Source organism: Chlorocebus sabaeus, chromosome 15 (assembly GCF_047675955.1).
Source record: "Chlorocebus sabaeus isolate Y175 chromosome 15, mChlSab1.0.hap1, whole genome shotgun sequence".
Taxonomy (NCBI): Eukaryota; Metazoa; Chordata; class Mammalia; order Primates; family Cercopithecidae; genus Chlorocebus; species Chlorocebus sabaeus.
Genome location: NC_132918.1, coordinates 49,550,020 through 49,566,254, shown reverse-complemented (window position 1 = coordinate 49,566,254; position 16,235 = coordinate 49,550,020). Strand labels below are relative to the sequence as shown.

Here is a 16,235-nt window from a genome sequence, read left to right as displayed (position 1 = left end):
GTGGTTTGTAGTTCTCCTTGAAGAGGTCCTTTACATCCCTTGTAAGTTGGATTCCTAGGTATTTTATTCTCTTTGAAGCAATTGTGAATGGAAGTTCATTCCTGATTTGGCTCTCTGTTTGACTGTCACTGGTGTATAAGAATGCTTGTGATTTTTGCACATTAATTTTGTATCCTGAGACTTTGCTGAAGTTGCTTATCAGCTTAAGGAGATTTTGGGCTGAGACAATGGGGTTTTCTAAATATACAATCATGTCGTCTGCAAACAGGGACAATTTGACTTCTTCTTTTCCTAACTGAATACCCTTGATTTCTTTCTCTTGCCTGATTGCCCTAGCCAGAACTTCCAACACTATGTTGAATAAGAGTGGTGAGAGAGGGCATCCCTGTCTTGTGCCAGTTTTCAAAGGGAATTTTTCCAGTTTTTGCCCATTCAGTATGATATTGGCTGTGGGTTTGTCATAAATAGCTCTTATTATTTTGAGGTACGTTCCATCAATACCGAATTTATTGAGCGTTTTTAGCATGAAGGGCTGTTGAATTTTGTCAAAAGCCTTTTCTGCATCTATTGAGATAATGATGTGGTTCTTGTCTTTGGTTCTGTTTATATGCTGGATTATGTTTATTGATTTGCGAATGTTGAACCAGCCTTGCATCCCAGGGATGAAGCCCACTTGATCATGGTGGATAAGCTTTTTGATGTGCTGCTGAATCCGGTTTGCCAGTATTTTATTCAGGATTTTTGCATCGATGTTCATCAGGGATATTGGTCTAAAATTCTCTTTTTTTGTTGTGTCTCTGCCAGGCTTTGGTATCAGGATGATGTTGGCCTCATAAAATGAGTTAGGGAGGAGTCCCTCTTTTTCTATTGATTGGAATAGTTTCAGAAGGAATGGTACCAGCTCCTCCTTGTACCTCTGGTAGAATTCAGCTGTGAATCCATCTGGTCCTGGACTTTTTTTGGTTGGTAGGCTATTAATTATTGCCTCAATTTCAGAGCCTACTATTGGTCTATTCAGGGATTCAACTTCTTCCTGGTTTAGTCTTGGAAGAGTGTAAGTGTCCAGGAAATTATCCATTTCTTCTAGATTTTCCAGTTTATTTGCGTAGAGGTGTTTATAGTATTCTCTGATGGTAGTTTGTATTTCTGTGGGGTCGGTGGTGATATCCCCTTTATCATTTTTAATTGCGTCGATTTGATTCTTCTCTCTTTTCTTCTTTATTAGTCTTGCTAGTGGTCTGTCAATTTTGTTGATCTTTTCAAAAAACCAACTCCTGGATTCATTGATTTTTTGGAGGGTTTTTTGTGTCTCTATCTCCTTCAGTTCTGCTCTGATCTTAGTTATTTCTTGCCTTCTGCTAGCTTTCGAATGTGTTTGCTCTTGCTTCTCTAGTTCTTTTAATTGCGATGTTAGAGTGTCAATTTTAGATCTTTCCTGCTTTCTCTTGTGGGCATTTAGTGCTATAAATTTCCCTCTACACACTGCTTTAAATGTGTCCCAGAGATTCTGGTATGTTGTATCTTTGTTCTCATTGGTTTCAAAGAACATCTTTATTTCTGCCTTCATTTCGTTATGTACCCAGTAGTCATTCAGGAGCAGGTTGTTCAGTTTCCATGTAGTTGAGCGGTTTTGATTGAGTTTCTTAGTACTGAGTTCTAATTTGATTGCACTGTGGTCTGAGAGACAGTTTGTTATAATTTCTGTTCTTGTACATTTGCTGAGGAGTGCTTTACTTCCAATTACGTGGTCAATTTTGGAGTAAGTACGACGTGGTGCTGAGAAGAATGTATATTCTGTTGATTTGGGGTGGAGAGTTCTATAGATGTCTATTAGGTCTGCTTGCTGCAGAGATGAGTTCAATTCCTGGATATCCTTGTTAACTTTCTGTCTCGTTGATCTGTCTAATGTTGACAGTGGAGTGTTGAAGTCTCCCATGATTATTGTATGGGAGTCTAAGTCTCTTTGTAAGTCTCTAAGGACTTGCTTTATGAATCTGGGTGCTCCTGTATTGGGTGCATATATATTTAGGATAGTTAGCTCTTCCTGTTGAATTGATCCCTTTACCATTATGTAATGGCCTTCTTTGTCTCTTTTGATCTTTGATGGCTTAAAGTCTTTTTTATCAGAGACTAGTATTGCAACCCCCGCTTTTTTTTGTTCTCCATTTGCTTGGTAAATCTTCCTCCATCCCTTTATTTTGAGCCTATGTATGTCTCTGCGTGTGAGATGGGTCTCCTGAATACAGCAGACTGATGGATCTTGACTCTTTATCCAGTTTGCCAGTGTGTGTCTTTTAATTGGAGCATTTAGTCCATTTACATTTAAGGTTAAGATTGTTATGTGTGAACTTGATCCTGCCATTATGATATTAACTGGTTATTTTGCTCGTTAGTTGATGCAGTTTCTTCCTAGCCTTGATGGTCTTTACATTTTGGCATGTTTTTGCAATGGCTGGTACCGGTTGTTCCTTTCCATGTTTAGTGCTTCCTTCAGGGTCTCTTGTAAGGCAGGCCTAGTGGTGACAAAATCTCTAAGCATTTGCTTATCTGTAAAGGATTTTATTTCTCCTTCACTTATGAAACTTAGTTTGGCTGGATATAAAATTCTGGGTTTAAAATTCTTTTCTTTAAGAATGTTGAATATTGGCCCCCACTCTCTTCTGGCTTGAAGAGTTTCTGCCGAGAGATCTGCTGTTAGTCTGATGGGCTTCCCTTTGTGGGTAACCCGACCTTTCTCTCTGGCTGCCCTTAAGATTTTTTCCTTCATTTCAACTTTGGTGAATCTGGCAATTATGTGTCTTGGAGTTGCTCTTCTCGAGGAGTATCTTTGTGGCGTTCTCTGTATTTCCTGGATTTGAATGTTGGCCTGCCCTACTAGGTTGGGGAAGTTCTCCTGGATGATATCCTGAAGAGTGTTTTTCAACTTGGTTCCATTTTCCCCCTCACTTTCAGGCACCCCAATCAGATGTAGATTTGGTCTTTTTACATAATCCCATACTTCTTGCAGGCTTTGTTCATTTCTTTTTCTTCTTTTTTCTTTTGGTTTCTCTTCTCGCTTCATTTCATTCATTTGATCCTCAATCGCTGACATTCTTTCTTCCAGTTGATCGAGTCGGTTACTGAAGCTTGTGCATTTGTCACGTATTTCTCGTGCCATGGTTTTCGTCTCTCTCATTTCGTTTGTGAGCTTCTCTGCATTAATTACTCTAGCCATCAATTCTTCCACTTTTTTTTCAAGATTTTTAGTTTCTTTGCGCTGGGTACGTAATTCCTCCTTTAGCTCTGAGAAATTTGATGGACTGAAGCCTTCTTCTCTCATCTCGTCGAAGTCATTCTCCGTCCAGCTTTGATCCGTTGCTGGCGATGAGCTGCGCTCCTTTGCCGGGGGAGATGCGCTCTTATTTTTTGAATTTCCAGCTTTTCTGCCCTGCTTTTTCCCCATCTTTGTGGTTTTATCTGCCTCTGGTCTTTGATGATGGTGATGTACTGATGGGGTTTTGGTGTAGGTGTCCTTCCTGTTTGATAGCTTTCCTTCTAACAGTCAGGATCCTCAGCTGTAGGTTGTAGCTGTAGGAGATTGCTTGAGGTCCACTCCAGACCCTGTTTGCCTGGGTATCAGCAGCAGAGGCTGCAGAAGATAGTATATTTCTGAACAGCGAGTGTACCTGTCTGATTCTTGCTTTGGAAGCTTCCTCTCAGGGGTGTACTCCACCCTGTGAGGTGTGGGGTGTCAGACTGCCCCTAGTGGGGGATGTCTCCCAGTTAGGCTACTCAGGGGTCAGGGACCCACTTGAGCAGGGAGTCTGTCCCTTCTCAGATCTCAACCTCCGTGTTGGGAGATCCACGGCTCTCTTCAAAGCTGTCAGACAGAGTCGTTTGCGTCTGCAGAGCTGCTGCGTTTGTTATTGTTTACTGTGCCCTGTCCCCAGAGGTGGAGTCTACAGAGACAGGCAGGTTTCCTTGAGCTGCTGTGAGCTCCACCCAGTTCGAGCTTCCCAGCAGCTTTGTTTACCTACTTAAGCCTCAGCAATGGCGGGCGCCCCTCCCCCAGCCTCGCTGCTGCCTTGCCGGTAGATCACAGACTGCTGTGCTAGCAATGAGGGAGGCTCCGTGGGTGTGGGACCCTCCCGGCCAGGTGTGGGATATGATCTCCTGGTGTGCCGGTTTGCTTAAAGTGCAGTATTGGGGTGGGAGTTACCCAATTTTCCAGGTGTTGTGTGTCTCAGTTCCCCTGGCTAGGAAAAGGGATTCCCTTCCCCCTTGCACTTTCCAGGGGAGGCAATGCCTCGCCCTGCTTCAGCTCTCGCTGGTCGGGCTGCAGCAGCTGACCAGCACCGATCGTCTGGCACTCCCCAGTGAGATGAACCCAGTACCTCAGTTGAAAATGCAGAAATCACCGGTCTTCTGTGTCGCTCGCGCTGGGAGTTGGAGACTGGAGCTGTTCCTATTCGGCCATCTTGCTCCGACCCCCGGGTTTTCTATATATAAAATCATGTCATCTGCAAATAGGGACAGTGTGACTTCCTCCTTTCTAATTTGAATGTCCTTTATTTCTTTTGCTTATTTGCTCTGGCTAGGAATTCCAGTACTTTGTTGAATAAGAGTGGTAAGAGTGGGCATCCTTGTCTTATTCTAGTTCTTAGAGAAGAAACTTTCAGTTTTTCCCCATTCAGTATAATATTAACTGTGAGTTTCTCATATATGGTCTTCATTGTATTGAGGTACATTTTCTCTATACCTAATTTTTGGAGGGGTTTTTTTTTAGTCACAAAGGGATGTTGAATTTTATAAAATGCTTTCTCTGCATCTATTAAGATGATTTTTTGTACTTCATTCTTTTGATGTAATATATCACATTTGTAGATTTGCATGTGCTAAACTAGCCTTGCATCCCTGGAATAAATCCCAGTAGATCACGATGAATGATCTTTTTAACGTGCTATTGGACTCAGTTTACTAGTATTGTGTTGAGGATTTTTGCATCTATGTTCTTTAGGGACATTGGCCTATAGTTTTCTTATGTTGTTGTGTTCTTGTCTGGTTTTGGTATCAGGATGAGCTGGCCTCAAAGATGCATTTGGAAGAATTCTCTTCTCTTCAACTTTCTGGAAAAGTTTAAAAATAATTGGTAAAGTTCTTCTTCAAATATTTGGTAGAATTCAGCAGTGAAATCATCAAGTACTGGACTTTTCTTTGATGGGAGACTTTTAATACTGATTCAATCATTTTACTCACAATTGGTCTATTCAGGTTTTCTATTTCTTCTTGGTTCAATCTTCATAGGTTGTACATGTCTAGGAATTTATGCATTTCCATTATGTTTCTCATTTTTTGTTGTATAGTTGTTCACAACAGTCTCTAACAATCTTTTGGACTTCTGTAGTAGCAGTTGTAATGTCTCCTTTTTTCATTTCTGATTTTATTTATTTGGGTCTTTTCTCTATTTTTCTTGTTTAGTCTGCCTAATGGTTTGGCAATTTTGTTTATCTTTTCAAAAAAACACATTATTTCTTTTGTATTGTTTTGGTCTCAGTTCTGTTTATTTCTGCTCTTATCCTTGTTATTTCTTTTTTCCTACTAATTTTGGGGTTGGCTTCTTCTTGATTTTCTAGTTTCTTAACATGCATAATTAGGTTGGTTATTTGAAATTTTTCTACTTTTTTAATGTAAGCATTTATTGTTATAAACTTCTCTCTTAATACTGCTTTTGCTGTATGCTATAGGTTTTGGTATAAGTATCTCTTCTCAATAATCTTCTCTATGAATGTGTTGCCATACCATCACTATAGAATGTATTTCTATAACAAACACCTGTGTCTTCAAGTGATCCATATATGTCACATAAGGTTATTTATTAATGCAATACTTCAATTCCCTGACTACTTTTGTGAATTAGAAATTTTACTACAATTTACTACATAAGATTTCCTTATCTGAAATGTGGAAAATGGGGTGAAACAAAGCTACTATTTAATAGAGAAAGAGTGAGAAAACAGTAAGTTTAGCTGAGGAAATGAGGTCAAATATAAAAATGTATTAATGCCAGAGGAGATGCCATAAAATTCAGATGGGACTACATGTTTCTTTGTAAAGGGACAATGTGATTGTGCAAAAAGCCGAATTTTCTGTTTTATCCAACAGGGGGCACTACACTAGCACCGTGCCTCAGCTGCCGGGAACTACCAAGACCACTTCGCGTAACAGCAACTGTAGGATCCATTATTTATTTGTGTTTGATTGTGGCCTTTAAGAAGCTCACTTTGTTAAAACAAACAAATATACTTCACACTGACAGTAAAGTGTACTTGATGAGGAGATTCCAATCACTCTTACTAGAGGTACATTCATGCGTTGATTCATTTATTGAGTGCCTTTTTTTTTTTTTTTTTGAGACCGAGTCTCGCTCTGTCGCCCAGGCTGGAGTGCAGTGGCCGGATCTCAGCTCACTGCAAGCTCCGCCTCCCGGGTTCACGCCATTCTCCTGCCTCAGCCTCCCGAGTAGCTGGGACTACAGGCGCCCGCCACCTCGCCAGGCTAGTTTTTTGTATTTTTTAGTAGAGACGGGGTTTCACCATGTTAGCCAGGATGGTCTCCATCTCCTGACCTCGTGATCCGCCCGCCTTGGCCTCCCTAAGTGCTGGGATGACACACGTGAGCCTGGCCTATGAGTGCCTTTTTTATATGTCGGGCACATACTTGGTGCTAGAGATACAATCGTAAGTAAAATAATGAGCCCTATCCTTTTTTTTTTTTTTTTTTTTTTTTTTTTGAGACGGAGTCTCGCTCTCACCCAGGCTGGAGGGCAGTGGCGCGATCTCGGCTCACTGCAAGCTCCGCCTTCCAGGTTCACGCCATTCTCCTGCCTCAGCCTCCCTAGTACTTGGGACTACAGGCGCCCGCCACCGCGCCCGGCTAATTTTTTGTATTTTTAGTAGAGACGGGGTTTCACCGTGTTAGCCAGGATGGTCTCCATCTCCTGACCTAGTGATCCGCCCGCCTCGGCCTCCCGAAGTGCTGGGATTACAGGCGTGAGCCACCGCGCTGGCCATGAGCCCTGTTCTTATGGACCTCATGGTTTAGTGAAGGAAACAGATATTAATGAAACCCTCATGTTAATGAAATAATCTGAATTGTGGTAAGTGACCCAAAGCAAAAGGGCAAGCCATATTACGATACAGGCACCAAGGTGGAAGACCTGTACAAATGTGGACTAAGTTCTGTACAGAAGAGACAGAAATTGTCTAAAATGTTCAAATCTACCTTGTGCATATCTATTGGATTTTTAAGAGTGTCTGTGGCTCTCTTAAAATCACCCGGTCCCCCATGGCAACCAACAGACACAATAACTAACAGATGCAGAAAAAGTGCCCCATTCATGTCACACTAGATGTTACACTTCAGCCAAAGTCTGGGATAGATTCCATGCTTTCTCTCCTAAATGGCTTTCCTTCCTCTCACTGCTCTCCCACAAAATGCAGTAATTCCACCAGAAGCTGCACATAACCTACAACTTAAATTTCCCAAATATGGCTTTCTCTTAGTCAGTTCCTTCCTCATGAAACAGACAGAAGCTCTGACTTTCTCAGAGTGGACATTCTAGTCCTCACCCTGTTACTCAAGGATGGACATGCTCCGGAGTCCTTGTGGTCCCACCTCCCATAGCCCCCGTGCAAATCCTGGGCAAAGAAGTATACCTACCAGCCTTGGAATGACCTTGTTTATCTCCCTTCTCTGCCTCTGTTCCACGCCTTTGCTCCATGCCATCCAGGCATCTGAAGTGACTTTCTTGCTTGTCAGTAAATGATGCCTTCCTTAAAATAAAATCGTCAACTTTTCAGGTATTAAATAAAACACTGACAATACGAATACTTTTACTTTTTTTGAAAGAAACGTTTGCAATACAAACAATGCTTTGTTTTAAACATCCATGTTTGGCAAAATAAAAAGTGATACTCCTATGTTAGTCCTCTGACTAAAAATATTTTATTTCGCTAATCTTTTGAATTGTAGATTCGGGGAAGCAGAGACCTACAAAGAAGTCTGCCTTCAAAGACCCTGGCCTGACTCCATTTGAGAGAGAAAATTGACCCACATGTGGGAGGACTGTCCTGAGGCTCCTGTGAGGCCAGGCCAAGAAACTTTAAGATGGCCAAGAAACCTTGAGATAGCCAAGAACGCTTTCTCCTGTCTGCTAAGATTGCCCTCAGAGTTCTGGTTTCCTGTCTGAGGACCTACATCTTCTTTCAGCCATTGGCTGGACAGATGTGGTCTACCCACAGGGCTGTGGTCTCAGCCTTGCAAGCCTCTGTGGAATAACCACATTAGAACATGATGTGCGTAGGAAAAATTATCAATGTATATAATGGTGATAATATAATTTTGAAGTCCCTCAACTCGCTGGCTTCTTTTACATGTTCTTATACTTACCTTTCCCCCAATCTTTAGAGGTTTCCAATTGTCTCAGGGAGGTTTAGGATTGTTACAGAGGGAATGCAAAAAAAAAAAAGAGAGAAAAAAGAAAAAGAGGAAAAAACAGTTAATTATCAACTTCTAAATAGGAACCGGGGGCTTTTTGGCCAGGTAGTAGCATAAAAGCTAGGCTTTGTAAGAGAGAGGAAAAATGTTCTAGATTCCTTGATCTTGGAGGTTTTTGTTTGTTTGTTTGTTTGTTTTGTTTTGTTTTTGAGATGGAGTTTCACTCTTGTTGTCCAGGCTGGAGTGCAATGGCACAATCTTGGTTCACTGCAACCTCCGCCTCCCGGGTTCAAGCTATTCTCCTGCCTCAGCCTCCTGAGTAGCTGAGATTACAGGCACACGCTACCACACCCAGCTAATTTTTGTATTTTTAGTAGAGATGGAGTTTCACCATGTTGGCCAGGCTGGTCTCACACTCCTGACCTCAGGCGACCTGCCTGCCTCGGCCTCCCAAAGTGCTGGAATTACAGGCGTGAGCCACTGCGCCTGGCCAATCTTGGAGTTTTACACAAGGAAAGACAAGAAGAAAAAGAGGAAACCCCCTCCCCGCTATTCATCCCAGGGGACTACCTAGGAAAAAAAGAAGAGAGAGGTAAGGGAGGCCACAACTAATCTTCCTTTTCCTGATCCTGCCCAAAGTGAAGAGGTTTGTTAAGCAGATAGGGGAAAGTCTGAGGGCTTCGGAGTACCGCATCTTTGGGACCCTGGGAGGAGTTCACCTTACCTGTTGCCTGACACCACCCCGGAAGTGGCTTTATCAAAGTTTAACTCAATAGTACAGCATAGCTTGCAGGGAAAAGGGTGAAATATAATTTCCTGAGCTTCCCCCAAGACCAGTATGGAATAGACTGGACCAAGGAGTTCCCACATACTCCAGGGAAGAGGCCTGGAAAGCAGCTGAGCTGGTAGCCACCAGGCTTCCAGGCACCAGCCATCACAAAGGAAAGGTGAATCAGCAGCAAGGCTGGGGAGAGGCATTCTAGTGAAGAGCCAGATGGAGGATGTAGGGTCTGAGAGGCAGCCAGAGTGGCGTCTGAGTCATCAGGGAAAACAAGCAGGCCCTGCCAAGCCAGGAGAAACCAAACCACAGGTACTATAGATACAGCCTCAATAGCAGGCCCTCACACAACTCCCAGGATTGAGCCCGTTTCACCCTCAAAAGAAGGATCCAGGAAGTATCCAGACTACCCACCCACAGGAGAAATCTGCAAAGATGCAGAAGATACTGCATCGGTATGAGGACCCCGCCTCTTCTCTGTCTCTATGGGGTCATTTAGCCACAACTCCGTCAAAAACCCAGACACCATCTCAAAAAAATAGAAAAAGAATGCAGATATCTAAGATGCTGAGCATTATTTACCTAAATGGATGGACCATTTACATAGTGTGTCTATTTAGGTTGCTGACACCTGTAATTCCAGTACTTTGGGAGATCAAGGCAGAATGATTGCTTAAGCCCAGGAATTCGAGACCTGCTGGGGCAACAAAGCAAGACCACCATCTCAACAAAAAATAAAATAAAAATAAATGGCTTATACCGATAGTCCCAGCTATTGAGGAGGCTAAAACGGAAGGATCCCTTGAGCCCAGGAATTCGAGGTTGCAGTGAGCTATGATCATCCACTGCACTCCAGCCTGGGTGACAGAGTGAGACCCTGTCTCAAAACAAACAAACAAACAAACTGGTGCACCAGAATATTTTCCCCTCTATTCAGTGACTGGAGACTCATAAGGCAGAGAAGAACAATTTTAGAGAAATGAAGATGCTACATCTTCTTTGCACATCTGTGGGTAGGGTGAAAAAAATCTGCAACCCTTCACACATACTAGTGTTGCCAGTTTTTCTCGTCCTCCTCCCCACTCTGCTAAATTTGGTGCTGCCTGGGCTGCTCAGTTCCTCCCATCCACCCACACCCAACTGTAGAGAAAAGTGTGGAGGGTCCAGACCGGATCTTTGGGATTTCGATGCAAAACTGTAAAAAATAAGGGAGGAATAGAAATGACATAAGCCACATGGGTACATTCTAGTGAGAAAAGAATCAAAGTCAAGCTTTTCTTGCAAGAGGCAACTGAGAGTGGGGGCCCTTGATGTGTTCAGAGGCACCAAGTGGGAGCAGGAAGACAGCCAGAGATAGAAGGAGAGAATGAGTGGATGGGAGAGCATGCTACTCTGGGGAAAGAGGGTGAGGGATCTTGGTTTTGTTGGATATTGGAGAAGATAAGAGGAAAAACATTTTGATAAGAACTGCTCCAACCTGGTGCTATGACACACACCTATGGTCCCAGCTACTTGGGAGGCTGAAGCAAGAGAATCCTGTAAGCAGGAGTTCAAGACTCACCTAGGCAACATAGCGAAACCCCATCTAAAAAAAAAAAGAAGAAGAAGAAGAACTGCTCTAGATTATATACTTGTATCTCATTTTTAACAGTAGAATTCCTATCAGGACTTTGCTTCTTTGAACTCTACCCACTCAGGCACTGAACAACACAGACCTCAGCTTTGACAGGTTTACAAACACAATGACCCTGTTAATACAAGAGATGTATTAACATACAGCAGAGATTCTCAACGGGGCGGTGCTCTGTCTCCCAGAGGATATTTGGCAATGTCTCTAGACATTTTTGATAGTCACAACTGGAATATGCTGGTGGCATCTAGTGGATAGAGTCTAGGGTGCTGCTAAATGCCCTATAACGCACAGGACAGCTCCCAACAAGAAAGAATTACCCATCCTAACCAAAATGTCAACAGTGTCACAGTTGGGAAACCCTGAAATAGAGAAATGGAGGAAGGGCAGTTGTTTCCTTATAGCTTCCCTTTCCAATGGCAAAATAAAAGACAGCTTTGTTTCATTCGAAACACATTTTCAAGTGTGTGATATTTATTCTTAATCAGCACTACATACATATAATAATCTCAGCCAAACCATATAAATCGGTTTCCTAAAACCCTTTAAGGTAGAAGAATTCCCATTGAAGGATTCCAGATCCTGTGGAAAAAACAGAGTTGGGTAAAGAAGACTCCAGAAAATTTTGGAAAATCTTTGTAAATCTTTGTATTTTCAATATGAAATACAAAAATATAATAAAACTAGCACACCAAATAAAATAGCTATGACATGTAAGACATGCTCATTATGGGTAATCACGTTACTCTCTATGCTTTGCTCATGGCTAGAGAGAATCTTCAGAATCTACCTTATATCCTACCACACCCCTCAAGAAAGTTTAGCTGAGGTGTTAATACCTTTGTTTTGCCTTGTTGCAGATAAGACATTCACTAAGAAGGATTATTTGGAGTGAAGGGTGTTGGGGACAGTGGGATATTTCGCCTTCCATCCGGAGGCTCTACAAATGCCTCTGGATTTTTATTTCAATCTCCCTGGTCCTTCTCTCCAACAGCCCTTCCAAGTTCTATCTCTGCACAGACAGCCCCAGAGTTCAATCCTAAGGACCCACCTTACATGGCTTAACACAACAATACACAAACTAGATGTTTTATATTCTGCTGGCCATTTTGAGTCAATTATTTGATAGGCCACCAGCTTTCATTTGTGGCTATATATCCAAGGCAGTTTTCCAAAATTCAGTTACATGCTTATAAAATAAGTACCCATGTCTTTAGAACTAGATAAAATACAATTTATTAAAATATTTTATCTTTATACATGTGATAAGGAGTGAGGGGTTCACTCCCTCATTCCATCCCCAATCTTGCCCTCTTTTAGATGAAAGGCAGGAGGCAGTTGCCTAGGAGAGGGCTACCAATAGCTCTGGCCTAGGCATGTCAATGGAGGCCTCTCTACTTCCTTTGGACTCTCAACTGTGAGCGCTAGGATACCAGGCCAGGCTGTTCCTAAAGACTCTGAGCCCAAGCAGTGTAGCTTTGGGCCTAGAGATGGGGAGGTAACCCTTCTTGCCAGCTTTGCTGAAAACGCGGAAGCCTTGTGGGTTCTGAAGGATAACGCTCTTGGCTTGGGCCTTGATGTTCTCATAGCAGGCATCATAAAGTGGTGAGGGTCCCTTTTTGTGGCAGTGGCAGGGAAAGCCAGAGCAGAAAAGGAAGACTGTAACAAATCCAGCAACCCCATCATATTCCCCACACCCCACTCTGCCAATGTAACTCACTGGGCACTCCTGAAAATCAATAATTGGGAAGAGGTTGAATTATTTGGGCAGGTAGAAAGTGGAGACAAGATAGAGAACTGTGGATTATTTATGTTAACAGGGTTTCATTTATAGCCACAGACTGACATGCTGCCTGGATATTTGGCCATAATAACAAGTGTGAAAACATCTTGCAACTTTGAAATCAGTTTTCCCAGCGTCTATGACCTCCCATAAAAAATGGAAGATGTTTGTATCTAGCCTACATCTAGACCATAGATTACGATCGATGAGCTTCTGCTCTCCTTGGCTGTCTCTGTCAAAAATGAGCTGCTTGTGACAGATGCAGCCCCAGCCCAGGGAGAGGAATGGAAACCCCAGACCCCAACTCTTTCCCTTTCTCCTTCCTCATCTGACTCCTGAGCTATTGCCTTTTCTCTGCACCTAAGCTTTCTGCAAAGCCCAGGCCTAGCCAGCTAGTTCTGTGGTCTGCTCTCATTTCCCTTGTGGATTTTAAATTCAGAATTCTAGGCTCATTTGTTAGCAGCTTCTCTGAACACACCATCTCATTTATTTGCTCATTCATTCATTCGTTCATTTATCAAACATTTAATAAGTGCCTTCTGCATTCTTCTATATTTTCTATGCGCTAGGGAGACAAAGACAAATAAAATATTGTCCAGTCTTTGAGACTGTTTCAGACAGGTAAACAAACAGGAATAGTAAATGTGTTATGAGCACTACAATGAGTATACGTATTCATATATACAGGGTACCATAATGGCCTAAAGGAAAAAGAGGCCAGTTCTGTGGGACAAAGTCAGGAGGTGAAGGTTGGGCATTAAATATATTGAAATATTTTCATTTGAACTTAGGCACTATTATTGGAAGATAAGCATGTTGATATGGTGAACAGAGTTGGCTGCCAACTCCATGTCTTACTGCTCCCCTTTCTGTGTCACAAGAGAACCTTGGTTTGGTTCAGACTTCAGGTCTCAAGTAGCAATGTACTTTGGGAAGGAGGGTTCATCCCCAGACCCAGGGGTATCAATATTGCTTAGACTAAGAAAATTATATATTCCTTGTGATTGTGAGAAAGCCTTAAGAAGATACCTCATGGTGGTGATTTACAGGAAAGCTACTTGTAAAAGCTTTCCTCCCTAATATTAGGTCGGTGCAGAAGTAACTGTGATCTTGCAACTGAACGTAATGAAAAAGACATTTTAGAAAAAAAAAAAAAAATACACCTTCCTGCCATTGGATGTTGAGATATTTGGAGCTACAGCAGCCATATTGTGACTATGAGGCAAAAGCCAAAAGAATTGCAAAGAAGCTAACCCAATAAAGTCCTGTTTATGAATAAAGGGCTATTGTGGGAGTCGCTGGCTCCTCCTCCAGGTCAAGTTTCTGCCCCTCTAGTCAGTTCTCCTCTTTCTGGAGTTCTACTTGGTCTCCAGGTGCAGCCTGTGCCCTTCTCTGCTTGAATAAGGTTCTCCCATGTTTATTTTATGGAGCCAGCTTTCTGCTCTTTGAGGCTAAACCTAACCATCATTTTCGTCTCAAAAACATCATGGAAGCTGCTCAGAAGATGCCCTATTAGGAGTGACCACTTCCCAGAATTGGGCTCTCCCAAACCCTCACCACGGAAAAACTGCTCAGTGAGAGGTGTATCCTCCTAAGATGACAATGGAGTGGAGTGGTTAGGAATGTGCAACTGCAGCCAAAGCAGCTCTGTTTGGACCTGCATTCTTGAATTTCAATCCTCATTGATGTTTTCCCACCTAGAGCTTTGTTGCAATAGGGGGCTTTGAGCCAGCTCCTTTCTGCTTCCACCGGAGTCTCCTTGCTCCTTTCTGAGAGTTTGGAAGAACTCAAGAGCATCACCTATCCAAACACCACTCCATTATTCTCCTAGGGCCTGGGGAAGGAACTAGAAGGTGACATATCGATCTCCAACCTGCCATGAGCACAGCCAGGTGGGTCTCCAGCTCCATACTCCTTTTCTGACTACAGGAAGTGCAAACTTAAGTGTGTGCCAGCCAGGCTGAGTAACAGGTTCCTTGGCCTCAGGAGGTCTTAGCTGTGTCTTCAGAGAATGGAAATCAGCTGGGCCATGGCCTGAAGTCCTCTGGACTGGTTATTGCCAACTGAATGGAGCATGTCTCTAGGGTTCATGGTGAAAGGATGGATCTGACCTAACAACAAAATGTCCTGAGTACAGAGTAGAAGATGAAACAAGCGAATGGCTGCACAACATTTCCAGTTTTCTTTTTACACTCATTGTTTTGTATGTTTTTATTTGTTTGGTTGTTTTTGAGATAGATAGATAGATAGATAGATAGATAGATAGATAGACAGATTTGGGGTCCCACTATGTTGCCCAGGCTGGTCTTGAACTCCTGGGCTCAAGTGATCCACCCAACTCGGCCTCCTAAAGTTCTAGGATTATAGGCATGAGTCACCATGCTCAGCCTACACCCTACACCTACACATTGTTTTGTTTTATCACTCTAAAACAACAAGAGTGCACTGGAGATGGAATGAATTTGGCAAAATAGTTCAAAAGGAGGGGGACTGAGAAATAACTGAAGTCACACTGACCTGAGGGCATCAACTGTATCGTGCTCAGATATTCAGGCCTTTAAAGTTCTCTTGCAAGAGCAGACCGAATTTGAAAAAAAAAAAATTCTTTTTTTAGAGACAGGGTCTCTGTCTGTCACCCAGGCTGGAGTGCACTGGGATGATCATAGCTCACTGCAGCCTCAAATTCCTGAGCTCAAACAATCCTCCCACTCCAGCCTCCTGATTAGCTGGGAGTATGGGCAGGCACGTGCCACCATGCCCAGCTAATTTATTTGTTTACATTTGTAGAGACAGAGTCTCACAGTGTTGCCCAGGCTGGTCTTAAACTCCTAGCCTCAGGTGATTCTCCTGTCTCAGTTGGTATTACAACCGACTGTTGGATTACAGGCGTGAGCCATCACGTCTGGCCTTGAAAATATTTGTACCAAAGGAGTTGGACATTTTCAGGTAAAAATTTGTCCACATTTTTGTCCACACATCCTTGTCAATGGCCTTATTTGATTTTCAAATGAAATGTTGAAAGTGAGTTTTCTGAACATTTAAGGTCTCTCCTCACCTTCTACCACTCCAATTTTATTTTTTAAAATGCCAGTTGGATTTAGAGGTTTTTTTAAAATAATGTAACTGAGTGCATAATGCTTAACATCAAACAGTACTCTGATGGGCTAAATGGGGAAACCAAGTCATCAATGATCAAAGGAACTTGCTTTCCCACCAGTCCACTAGAAACAGTTCTGTCTCATGAGTGTTCAGCCCTATGAAAATGATCTACATTTAAATATTAAAAAGCAAGCACATTTCTCTTCCCCCTACTCACCAGAAAAAAATGTAATAAATAACTCAAGGCCAGGAGATAACCCCTTGCAATGTCATGTTATAGGTTGGTGGGTGCTGATTCAAAAATATGCCATAACAGACAAGTTATGGAATTAGTTTCTAGCTGCAGGTTATAGTCTTCTTATTAAGAGACAACGTAGTTTTCCTACGTCATCTGCCATAAAGCAAGCCAATGTATGCGTTAAAATGACTGAATGAGTTTAAAACTGGTGAAGAAATAGGAAAAGACATAG

The 16,235-nt window shown here is 42.5% G+C and overlaps 1 protein-coding gene across 2 annotated transcripts in view; it reads left to right on the top strand.

Annotated features, from left to right (window-relative positions):
- Positions 1-11,307, top strand: part of ZBTB38 (zinc finger and BTB domain containing 38) — a 161,768-nt gene extending 150,461 nt beyond the window's left edge. For both annotated transcript variants that reach the window (XR_012095573.1, XR_005241895.2), the window contains one exon: positions 8,011-11,307. The gene's annotated coding sequence lies outside the window, so the exon portion shown is untranslated. The remainder of the gene's footprint in view (positions 1-8,010) is intronic.
- Positions 11,308-16,235: the final 4,928 nt, after the last annotated feature.